The 12,974-nt window shown below is 42.4% G+C and overlaps 1 protein-coding gene across 3 annotated transcripts in view; it reads right to left on the bottom strand.

Annotated features, from left to right (window-relative positions):
* TPRG1 (tumor protein p63 regulated 1) overlaps window positions 1-11,637 on the bottom strand; it is a 150,880-nt gene extending 139,243 nt beyond the window's left edge. Inside the window, exons 1-2 of one of the 3 annotated variants that reach the window (XM_017873379.1) lie at window positions 11,484-11,637; window positions 10,298-10,364 (exon numbers count right to left, since the gene is read on the bottom strand). The gene's annotated coding sequence lies outside the window, so the exon portion shown is untranslated. Of the gene's footprint in view, window positions 1-5,859; window positions 6,018-10,297; window positions 10,365-11,483 lie in introns of those variants that run through there. The other 2 variants (XM_017873378.1, XM_017873382.1) reach the window with 2 other exon arrangements.
* Window positions 11,638-12,974: the final 1,337 nt, after the last annotated feature.

Here is a 12,974-nt window from a genome sequence, read left to right as displayed (position 1 = left end):
GTGCCAGCACAGTGCTGCATGCTCAGTTCTCAGGCATCATCCAACTCCACTTTCAGCAGCATCTGATCACTTTCTCCTCCTTGGAAGACTGCTTTGCCTGACTCCCAGGACACACCACATTCACCTAGTGTCCACCCAGCATGCTGGCTGCTCCTCCTCCATCTCCTCTCTGGGTTCCAATAGAACCTGAGGGAAGTGGAGGAAAGAGGAAGTAATAAGAATATTCTGTTCTAACGTGTTGATAATAAAGGGGTGCATTGTCTACAGAACATGTAAATGAAAGGAATTATTCTCATTGTTACCCTGTGCTAGAGATTGTAAGCGATTTCAGTGATACAATACCCCTCTCTGCTGGCATGGGACCATTCTCACCACCCTCCTTCCCATTTGGCACACCACTGACTGGGTTCACTGCACCTCTCTAAACTCAAACATTCAGCATCTCAGAAGTCAGTCCATAAACCTCTTCTCTTTTCTATCTATACTAACTCCTTTGATTACCTCATTTGATTTCATTGCTGTGAATACCATATATATGTATATACATATATAAGTATATGCATATATAAACAGACATATATATGTATATGCATATATGTATATACATATATATGCATACACATACATACATATATGATTCCCATATTTTATCTTTGGCTCTGATATCCTCACTGAATACCAGATTTATACATTTACTCCCAGCTTAACCTTTCAAACTTAACCTGTCCATAAATAAGCTCCTAATACTCCTTCAAAAACTTGTTCATCTCACCATCTTCTCCATCTCAAATAAAGCCACTCTTTTCTACCTGTTGCTCAGGTGAAACTGTGGTATTATACTTGACTTATCTGTCTTATTATCCCTCATTCTATATATCAGTCACTAGAGTCAAAACATTCTCATTCCTACACAACCAACTACATCCTCATCCAAGCTTCCACATCACTCATCTGGTTTAGAGCAATAACTCCCTAAGAATCTCTCTTCTTCTGCCACCTCTCTCCCCACTTCACCCTCATCTGTTCTCAACAGACAGAAGGATGCCTTTGAAACGTAAGTCAGACCATGTCATTCCTCTGCTCCAATCTGCAAATAGCTCCTATTTCAATCAGAGTGAAAGTCAAAGTCCTTATTGTGTCTTACAGGGTCCTGCATTATCACTTTTCCCTGTTCTCACTCCACCATCAGCTAACTTCTAACTTCATCCCCTAAAATCCAAAGATCTTTCCACTCAGTTCATTCCACACCTTATTTTTCAAAGATGCCAGGCTGGCAAGCTCTTACTTCAAAGTCTTTGCGCTTCCTGTTCCAGCTGCCTGGAACATTCTTTCCCCAATTAGTGCCTCACTGACTCCTGCATATCCTTAAGTTCTTTACTCAAATAATGCCTCATTCCACCCTAAGCACCCTCTCCAAAATCTAGCTCTCCATAACTTTCTATTCTCTTTCTCTGTTCTATTGTTCTCCATATCTCATACATTATATATTTTACTGAATGGTTTTGTTTATTTTCTGTCTCACTATAAATGTAAGCTCCTTGAATAAAGAGATTATTATTTTTGTTCACTGCTGCTATTACCAGAACTACTTATGGGGTTGTAGAAAAGACACAATTTTATTTCCAAAACTTAGAACAGATATTCAATAGTTTTGAATGAATGAAACTTGATTAGATGTTTGAATTGAAGCATTGTTCAATAAATAGTTTAAAATGAACGAATCTTGTTCAAATATCTCATTTTACTCTGTGTCACATCACCTACACACCTCTCTTGAGGCACAGAACTCTGAGATGTAAGTACAACTCTAAGCCAATCCCGCACACAATCATACACATGAAAATGATAAAAGTTTGGTTATGTATAAAATGCCTTGGTGTTTGGAGTTGTGTACACATTAAATATTGCTCTGGTGACCAGTGTAGCCCTTTGCAAGACAAAAGCTTTCCCTTCACCCACCAGGAATGCTGTGAAACACAGTGGCGTAGGCATATATTTATGATTTTTTCAGTAACGTTTATTATGAAGGAATCCAGGGTCAGGACATCCAAGAACCTTCTATGCCTGTTCCTTATAGAGTGACAGCTTCCCAGACCAAAGGACAAGGGTTACATACTGAAAACCTCCCCACATCCCACAAGTTAAGAACTCAACTTGTGCATCATCATTTTTCTAACATTCAGATAACCCAGACGAATAGACTTTCTTGAGACAGAGAAATCTTTTCCGTATTTTTAAATGAATCTTATAGGTTGCTTAATGTATTTCTAAGATATTTTTATCCATCTTTCTAATTCCACTGTATAGCACCACCTTGCCTTACTCACTTTGCATGATACTGTCTATTGTATTCATATAAGTCTCTATCCCGTTCTTATTTTTTCTGTTACTTCTGAAAATCCTAATGTAGAGCTAAGGTGTGCCTACACAGACATTCTGTCACTGCCGACTCACAAACTCGGATAACAATGAGCTAATAACCATGAACTAATGTCTGGTCAATAACTGTAATGCCCATCAAAGACACCATGTTGTGCTTGATCTGAAGCCCTGAGCCTGCCACTCAGCACCCAGGTATCTGGTGAAGACTCCGATTTCCAGCTTCATTCCACTTCAGTTCCACTGGCCCTATATTGAGCCATAGTAAATGCTTTCTACCCTTCAAATATACTTCAGATAGTATTGACTTGGGAGTTTACTTAAAACTTTTGTTGAAAACTCTTCTCATGTCTATCAATCCAAAGCCCAGTTCAAGTGCCATTTCATCCTTACAATTATCTCTGATGGCAACCTACCTAGTTGCCATAAATCTCGTCTTCATGAGACCTCAACATCTGCTTTCTTCTTCATCTTGAAATATTTATCATATTCTGTCTTGTGTTGTAGTTATTAGTGTATACATTTTCAAAACTAGATGGTAAGCCCCTTTGAGAAAGGGTCTCTACTTTTTACCCCTAAATCCCTAAGCTTAGGGTTGTATACACCATAGGTGACCAAAAGGTGATTATTATATTAGTGAGTGAATAACAGAAAGCATATCATTAAGCTAGTTTCCAGGATTTCAGCAATTTGGATTCTTTGGAAACAGGGCATTATATTGCTATCCATGTGCTATCACACATAATAGTTTCTTTTCTTGTTTTTATGCCATTGATCCATTGAGTAAAGAGGATTACCCTGCAAGTATCAACTGTCCTTCCTATTCTTTTGTAGGCACCTAAATATTATGCTGCAGCAGTGTCATCTTGCTTAATACTTCAGCATTCAAGTCACTGAGTTTTGATAGCTAGCTAAAGAAAATATCCTGGGTAGGTATCAGAGTCAACGGTATGTTCTACTGAAGTCATCATATATCCTTTACCTCTTACATAGTGAGAGGTTAGGGACAAATAATTAACTTCATCTCTTCCCTGGTGCCCTGGTAGCCTGGTCTGTCATTATGTAGAACTAGGTTTCCCTTGAAAGAGAATGATTGAAAGGAATCCTAATACCTAAGAGATGACAAGAGATCAGAAGTGGAAAATTCAAACACTTGGTAGCCTAAATCAGGTGCAATGGGAGCTGTGGAGGATGGGGGAAAATGTGTTCTATCTACAGGAAGAAGATGCTGCCCAGAGCCAGCACAGGTGTTATCCATGTGGGGATGTGGGTCCATCATTATCAGATCTCTTGATCTTCCTGAAAACAAGATATCTGGATTTTTTACAGGACATTAGATACCAAATACTTTGGAACTAGTTTTATCTTGTTTAACATGGCAGCACAAACAAAGCACATCTGCATGCTGGATTCACCTGTGGCTGCTGCTCTGCAACCTCTGGAGTAAACGAATTCTTGGACTGGACGCTGCCACTGGATGAAACAATGTTGAGTAAAACATCAACTATCACTTCAAGTTTTAAAAGTATTGAACTGAGTAACACTTGTTTAGAAAGATCCCAGAAAATATCAAAATCCAGACAGGCTGAAGAAAATGAAGATGCCACCACTTCTTGCCCATCTCCCCATCTTATACCTAAGAAGCAGCTCCAACATTTGGCTGAAACGAATATTCCAGAAGAACCAAGTCAATAAAGACAGAAGCTTCTCTGAGAAATTTCCCTACTCTAAAGGGCATGATACCATCTCCAGTAGATGCTAAGCAAAGGCCAAAGTACCCTAAAACTCTTAATTGGAAGAAATCTTAAAGGACATCTGGTTACAGTCTCCAAAATGACATGGCTGATGCTTCTGCTTGGGATACCCAGCACCATTCGCTACACATTGTGGGCAATGAAAGAGTAAGAGACCCATATGTGACTTACAGCTCCAATGATACTGGCTGTGTGACTCGTGCATATCACTTCATCTTTCTGGGCCTCAGTTTCTCTGTTTTGAATAAGGTAACCGATTAAATGATTTCTTCAGGATCCTTACAGCCAGAAAGACACTAAGAATATGTAGAAGTTCCAGCCTGACCAACATGGTAAAACCCCATCTCTACTAAAAATACAAGAATTAGCCAGACGTGGCGGCGCGTGCCTGTAATCCCAGCTACTCAGGAGGCTGAGGCAGGAGAATCACTTGAACTCGGGAGGTGGAGGCTGCAGTGAGCCAAGATCCCGCCACTACACTCCAGCCTGGGCGACAGAGCAAGGCTATGTCTCAAAAAAAAAATGAATATATAGAAGTCTGCCAAAGATTATGTAGCATTACAACCCACTGCATTTGTGGTGGTCCCAAGGGATGAATATTGGCACTGTCATAATAAACTCAAACAGACACACACACACACACACACACACATACACACACACATGCACACACAGAGGAAACATTTCCTTCCACAACTAAGAATGATATAACCTTTTGAGCATGAAAAGAAAAATGATAGCTAAAATTAGCATCTCAAAAAGTAAACTACATAATGACTGAAGATGAGATTTCCTTAAAACTGTAGAACAATGAGATATGATGATAGCTGTCACAAGAGAGGAAATTGCACGATTCAATTTGAAAGGATTTGGGGGTGTTTTCCCCCATCGAGATTTGCTTTTCTACAAACCACAGTGTGACTGAAAAGCTAAAACACTTCCCCAGGGCCTGTATGATCTGTGCCTCACTTCGCTGCCTCTGACATTTGGAGAGTGTCATTTAGCCCCAAATTAAAACCTGCTTATACAGAGATCTGGAGGATGTCTCAGGTGCCAAGTAGTCATCGCTGTCTCATTTACCTATCACCTTTCAGTTTACAACTCCCCTTTACATACATGCCCTCATTTGTTCTCTAAAAACAGCACTGTTTGATGGGACCTATAGATCATTATAAAATTTCCCTCAAATGAATTCAAAAATAACCCTCTCAAACTGCCTGCAAAGAAATAATCACCTTTTGTTTGCCATTTAACAGTTCAGAAAGGCTTTTCACTTCTTTTGGCTTTTGGGGGTAAGGTATGACCTGCTGGGTTCTATAATAGAGGAAGAGGGAAGAAGGAATCAAATCTAATCTTGGCCTTAGCCTGCTGATCCAATTGGAACAAATCACTTCAATTGACCAAGCCTCAGTTCACTAAGCCACCAAACGGAGAAAATTATACCCATCCTACTGCACTATAGGGCAGTTAAGATCAAAATCAATATATAGATAAGTATGTCAAGTGGCTTTATAGGCTAAAAAATGCTAGTCTACAAACCTCATCAACCCTGGACAGTAAGGAAGAATAGGGGAATTTCACATGGTAAATGCAAAACTACAAACCTAAACCAAACTGCCAGTCAGTGGGGGAGGTGACCAGAAACTCAGCTTAGGGGACAGGAGCGACTGGTTCATAGAGAAACAACCCCTCTCTGCAGAACCAGTGACAAGCCACTTGATCTTACCTGACTAGGCCGGTCCTCGAGGCTCTTCTTTCTCTTCCTGGACAAAGGGGGCTAGACCACAGATAGTGGCTAGGAGAGGTGTGACTGGCTCAGATAAAACCAGGCAAGGCAGCACCCTGTGCTGTGACCCCACTCAGTCTGAATCTCACTTCACCAAGTAGGCTGAGAGTTACATTCTCACCCTCAAAGAGTCAAATGAAAGGACTAAGGATGTTTACAGGGTGGAACTCAACCTGTCAGAGGCAGACAATTGGGTTTGTGGGTGGGGCCTTTCTTGTTCTACAATGACACACCTTTACCTCCTGTCCTCTCCCTCAAGAAGTCCTGCATTTTTCTGCCAACTCCCTCTAATACACATCCAGCCAAGGGAGCAGGAGCAGGAGCAGCCTACCATCCATTCCTCGATGGCTTCTGTATGCCTCCAAGTAGCTATAATAAAGCTTCAGCCTGAGGCCTACACTCCTATCATTAATATTCTTTATGATGGCTTGATTATTGGATATTTGTGATTTTTCAGCATCACTACCACTCTTGTCAAAAATGTAGAAGACATGGAGAGCAGTATATCTCTGAAAACAAACACATGTACACACAGAATCTCTGGTCAGCATTCCTATTAGGAAATGTACCACATGATATTGTCTCTATGTAAGTGTGTATCCCCCTCCCTAGACGGGGAGCCCCTTGAGGCCAATGCTACATCTTATTCTCTCATACTCCTCACAATACCCAGCAGACAGTAAGTAATAAATAAATACACATTGAATTAATGATGATCTATTAATTTCTATTTAGTGAATCCTGATCTGTCATTTAATGGCTTTGCAGCCTATGGCAAGTCATAATTTATCTTTCTAAGGTTTTTTAATTTTGGTTATCTGTAAGTTGAGAGTATCATTTCTCCTTCAGAAATGCAGATAGAATTTGAAAGGAATCATATGAGAATAAACCTAGGATAAGATTTGACATAGCAACGGTGCTAAAAAAAATGAAATAGAATCTTAATGAACACATTCTGAAACCTAAGCAAGTGTGTTCTACATACAGAGTTGGTATAAAATAAAGTATGAACTGCACAAGTAGGTGGATTGCTGGAAGAAGGGAGAGCACAGAAAACAAAATGCTGTTATGTGTATAATTGAATTTCAATTTTCTATCCTAAATTCTCTACTTCATTCAGCAGACTCTGGCCAAATAAGATTGTATCTGTTTGACAGCTGGAGGAACGGAGGTGCACTGACAAACTAGATTGGTTGAATTCCATTCTTTTAAAAGAAAAATAACTCATATTCACCCTTCAAAAAATGCTGTTCAAAGTTCCAGGAATACTGAGGTCATGAAAAGATTCCACAGGAAATGAAGTGCAAACTGGCAACTTACCACTCAGGAGAGGTCACAGTGACCAAACTCACCCCCCAGGGGAGGTCACAATGAATAAACAGTCCTTTTACCTGCTTCCACCCTGTCGAGGACATCACGTATACTAACTCAACAGTAGTGAACTGAGCAACTACCTTGGGCTTTCTCAGTTATCCATGTAGACAGGGATATGAAAATGAACCAAACACAGTCTCTGACATAAGGAGCTCAGGAAGATAAAATGTGTAAGTGAATTAGCATTGTGCAGTGTAGAAGATGATGAGCACCACAGACAAGATCATAACAAGTACTATGGTCATCCAGAGGAGTGAGCAACTCCAGGAAGGCTGCACAGCGGAGGAGGCAGCATTAGATCCGGACTGTTAAGAAGAGCTAGGATTTCAACAAGCACAGATGGTAGAGTTGGTTATAAATGTTATTGGTGAGACGGACTCAGCCACAGTTACCTGATCAAACTGATTTATGTCCCCTCCCTAATGCAGACCCCAGGCTGAAAAGAGAGTTTTACAGAACTGGTATCTAGGTCACATCACTTAGATGCCGCAAAACTACAGGGCAATTAGAAATAATTGCGAGGCAAATACTGTTCCCACTCAGCTCCAAATGTCTTTATGATGGCTCAGGGTGGGGGTACAAAAGGCGGGAGGAGTGGAGACATGCTGGATCCCAGCCTGGTCTCTTAAGAGAAAGACTAAGCAATGCACTGCTGTTTGAAGTATGCTATTTTAAAGGGCAAGAAACTCTGTGAAAAGACATCAGTTGTTCACATGGCATCCATCTGATAATCGTTAGGTTTCCAGTAGCCACTGAACACTCCTCCCAGCTCATGCTGAGCTCCACCATACTGTGGCCTGCAGTCACTGGGGCAGGAAACATAATACATCCAGGAGGGGCACAAGCAGTAGAAGTAATGCCACACGGAGAACCTCAGCTCTGGTCCCTGTTCAGCTGCTCACTGGGATCAGAGACAAGTAGCTGAGTTTTCCCCCAAGCCTTGGTTGCCTCTTCTGTGCAGTGGGAATTACAGTACAGATCCCACCAACCTCGCTGGGCTGTTGAGGTTGATGAGCTCCTGGAGGTGATAAGAGCTTTGTAAAATTCTAAGTATTGGTATGAATGTGAAGCAATACTATTACAGAACATATGGCTATATGTAAGAATTCATTCCATGTCTATATTTCCAGGCATAGCAAAGGCTATGTACAGATCTCCCAGTGGACGACATGCTCAACAGCCAAGGAGCAGGGAAGCACAGAATAATTTTACCAGATTGGCCCTCAGAGATCATTTCTCTCTGTGTCCTGTCTCTTCTGTCTCTTCTATAATAGCCTTTACAGGCTGGGCCTGGTGACTCACGCCTGTAATCCCAGCACTTTGGGAGGTTGAGGTGAGCAGATCATCTGAGGTCAGGAGTTCAAGACCAGCCTGGCCAACATGGTGCAACCTGTCTCTACTGAAAATACAAAAATTAGCCGGGCGCAGTGGTGGGCACCTGTAATCCCAGCTACATGGGAGGCTGAGGCAGGAGAATCGCTTGAACTCAGGAGGTGGAGATTGCAGTGAGCCAAGATTGCTCCACTGCACTCCAGCCTGGGCAACAGAGTGAGACTCCATCTCAAATAAAATAGCTTTTACAAATTACTCTTCTTCCTCTTCTCATTCAGCTCTACTGTCTATGAGAAATAATGTATATTGTTACTTATTTAGGTTAGGAAACACTGGTAGGTTAGAACCCCTCTTCTGCCATTTTTCAGATGGGAATGGATGAACACACAAGCCAGCCTCCTCCCTGAACTCGGCAGGGCTGTTCTCTTACACACTGCCTGGGGGCAGCAGATGGGCAGGAGGAAGCACGGGTGGCGTGGATCCTGGTCAGGTATGAACCAGAATCACCTCATGTCCAGGTCTCCCTCACAGTGGATCACGCAGATAAAAATGGGTACATAAACATGCATCACCGGGAGTAAATAGGTACTGTTTACAAGAATCCCACACCCCTTGTCCCAGGAGTCTTTTGGGAAAGAGGAGTTCAATGACAATGAACAGATACTGGCAGCAGTCTTTGAAGTGAACAGGTACTAAGCAGTATGAATTTCCCCTTCTCTTGAGTTCCAATAGTACACAGCACACGTCACTAGTACTGCCCTCTTATAGTTTTCTTCCCCGATATGCATCTGTCTACCCTCTTTAAAGATAAGGGCCATGTCTTAAACAAGACATTCTTTTTAGGACCTAGTACACTACAATGCCAATAGTAGGTACTCAAAAGATACCTACTTTGATGGATGGGTGGATGAGTAAATGAATGAATGTATAAACTACTCTGTTTTCCTTCACAGCCCTACGAGGCCTCGCAGCTAGAGAGGTGACATTTCAGAGAGGGAGAAACAAAAAGCCCCCTTCTGCTTTTGACAAGGGACTAAATTCAGCCCAAAGCATCTTTTTTTCTCTCTCTATTTACTCCGGACAATCTGTCCCTTATCAGATGAGCTCAAGGCTGGTTGGAAATATGCATATTTTATTTGAAAATATCTGCTTCCTCCAGTTTTGTTTTGCCACATAGACATTTGTCTGCTTTGCTGTATGTTGTGTATCAGATAGGACTCAGACAAACTGCTTTGGCTTCCTAAACTGTTTTGTTTTCTCCATTCATTTATCATTGATCTCACTTCCTTCCCTGCATCTCACTCTTATTTCCAAGTTCCAATTTTATCCGCAATGAAAGAGAACAATTTCATTGTTGCACAGGTTCACTGAGGGCTAAAAAGGGCACTGGCGTGGAAGTTAGAAAGCCTAGGATTTAGTTCCCATTCCACCACTAACAAGCAAGGTGACCTTCAGAGGATCGCCTCTTCTATCTTGGCCTCTATTTCTCCTTTGCAAAATAAAGTCTGCTCTTGACAGCCACAGAATCTAAGTGCAATACTTCGAGACTCTCTGGATAACAACCTGCTAATGTTGCACCATTTTTCACGTTCGTTACAGATGGGGAAGAATTCTCGTACGTTTTTGGCTTTGGTTTGAGACCCAGTGAGGGTCCTCCACTCCAGATCCTCACCTGACTTTCTGATCCACGCCCGCCGAGAATAGCTTCACAGGCATGCAACCCGTGCAGTTACTCAGGCCTGCAGGTAGAAGGGCCTTGTGATTGGTTTTGTTCTGCTGTTGTCATGTTGAAATTCTTAATAGTTCTTGAACAAGGAGCCTGGATTTTCACTTTGCACATGGCCTCACAAACCAGTCCTGCCCCTACTCTTATACTTGCACTCCCCCAAAACAAGAGAGAACTAAGAAAGAACCAGGAAAAGGAAAACAAGGGTGTACTTTGCCAGCCATTCATGGCAGGGAGAAGGACTCTCCACAAGGCAGAGCTTCACTTTGAAACTCCCTTCCTTACAAATACAAAGCAAAGAAAAGACAAGGTGGGAGAAGGTGAAACTTGCCACAGTCTCCACCCCATCACCCTTCCCTGTCTTGCTGCTTTGGGAGGTCTGACTCATGCCTGGGGTGTGGCTCACCATTCCTGCTAAGCACCTGGGCTCCTCCCGGTTCACAGGGCTCAGGAGGAAGTGTGGGTTACCCTGGAGTGGATGGGGAAACCATCCAGTCACCTCTCAATGTCACAGAGCTAGATGGAATCTTAGAGCAGACTCAGGCAACCATCACAGCCCACCTTCATTAGAGAAAAACACCGCTTCTGACTGGAGATGGACTGACGCCAGTTCACACCGTGAGCAGCTCCCCGCTCTTCTTGGCATTAATTTTGGATTTTCTCCCCCTTTCTGCATCTTTGGGGTCCACAGGGGAGGAAGTTACTCCTCTGTCACACAAAGAATAGTCCCACCCCCAGTTCAGTCACCAGCAGACTCGGATGCCCAGTATATGGTCGAATTAAATTGAAAATGACCCTGATATTTTAAAACTTCAGTAAGATGAAACTATTACCATTGAATTATTTTCTTTTCTTCCTACCTAAAATTCTTCTCCTAACAGCTTGAGTCATTTTACATGTCTCATCAGGGAAGAAATTAAAGAAGGAAGAAGAACCTTGACAAAATTTAAACACGTAAATGAAGAGCTAGTGATAAATTATAATGCAAATAAGATAGGCTTTTGAAACCCTGAGACATCAAAGAAAGTATGCGGGACACTAGTTAGGATAAAAGGTATTATGTATTTCTGTGTAGGCACGGAGAGTTACCTCCCTAGTTCACTAACTCCCTGGGTGTGCTCGGCAAGTGTACCTTCAGGCAAGTTTCCCTTGGGATCTTTTGGCTTCCTTGTCAACAAATCAAAGCAGTTTGGACTTGCTCAAAGTGAGGTCTCTTCTAGGGTTGTCATTCTATGCTACTGAGTATCAAACTGTTATCACCTTCCTGTCAGTGTCCCAGCTTAAGGAGTGATTTTTAAAGTAAGATTGCACTCTAGAACCTAAGTTGGCATGGCAACGTAATGAAAACAACGGAACAGCTCAATTCACAAACTTGAGTTCTGACCACAGGAGTTGAACCAGAGAGGAGGTTCCTATGGCACTCACCCATCAATACAGTCCCTTGAATTCCCATTTGAAGACACTGAGTGCTCTGTTCTCTTGGAATGTGAAGTTTAAAGGGAAACAGTGGATTCTAAGGCCAAGGCCATATTATGGAGGGTCTGGAATGCTTAGCTAAGAAGTTTATGTTTAATTTTCATCTGTATTATGTTGTTGGGGACTCTACTCAGTGATTGTCTTGACATTTGATGATTTCTTTTGAACTGGACTGCTCTCTGGGTTTCCAGAGAGCCCAGATCACCTGGGGAGAGGGAGGGAATCTTCCATTTGTCTGTCTTAGTCCCTGACCAGTTACAGCCCTGCTTCTGTTCCTGTAGCCTAAGGGATTTTCCATATGGGTAACACTCAGTGGCCACCTGAATCACACTGTGAGCTGTTTCCAACTCTGGGCAGTAATTCTGGATTATTTTCCCCTTTCTGTATCTTTGGGGTCCACAGGGGAAAAACTTACTCCACTGTCAAGTAATAGTCGCACCCGCAGTGCAGTGACCAGCCTGAATCAAAGACAGGCCCAGAGTCCAGGGCTTATGACTCCAGTATCAGCGTGGATCTTTATGCCAGGGCATCCTTTAGTGTCCAGAAAGAGCCTCTCACACGGAAGACAGCATTTGATGCGCAGGTCCCTGGACACCTGCCTGAGAACCTCATATTAAAAAATGTACATGCCCAGGCCCCTTGATTTACTGGATTAGAATCTCTGGGGGGTAGGCCTAGGAATCTCCAAGTCAACAAGCCTTGCCAGATGGCTGTTATGCACATAAAAGTTTGAGAACCAGAGTGTTACAGTTTCTCCATCTACCGTGACAGTCATTTAGAAAACTCCCACCCAGAATAGACTGTACAAAAGCTCAGGGGCAAGAACCTGTAGGATGAATCCATCTTGCTGTAAGGAAACGGCAGTAAAACCTGTGTGTCTGGAACATTGGGCGGCAGGCAAAGTGGAGGGTATGGTAAGGTTAGAAGGCAAGTAATTTGTCCACGAATGACCCGCGATTCTTTCATTTTTACATTGCTCCTCACTGTGTGATATAAACGTTCCTGGGTAAACGCTAAGTTTCAATACCCTCCATCCCAAATTCTCAGAGCTGGATATCTGTACTCTGCTGACTTACTACAGGTAAAAGAGCTTCTTGCTTAACAACAGTAATAAGGGTAAAATGCACAGAGATGGGGGCTGGAGCTA

The sequence above is a fragment of the Rhinopithecus bieti genome, unplaced genomic scaffold (genome assembly GCF_001698545.2).
Source record: "Rhinopithecus bieti isolate Rb0 unplaced genomic scaffold, ASM169854v2 scaffold_5626, whole genome shotgun sequence".
NCBI classification, from domain to species: Eukaryota; Metazoa; Chordata; class Mammalia; order Primates; family Cercopithecidae; genus Rhinopithecus; species Rhinopithecus bieti.
The sequence above is the reverse complement of the archived record's forward strand: the minus strand, read 5'-3'. Positions and strand labels throughout refer to the sequence as shown.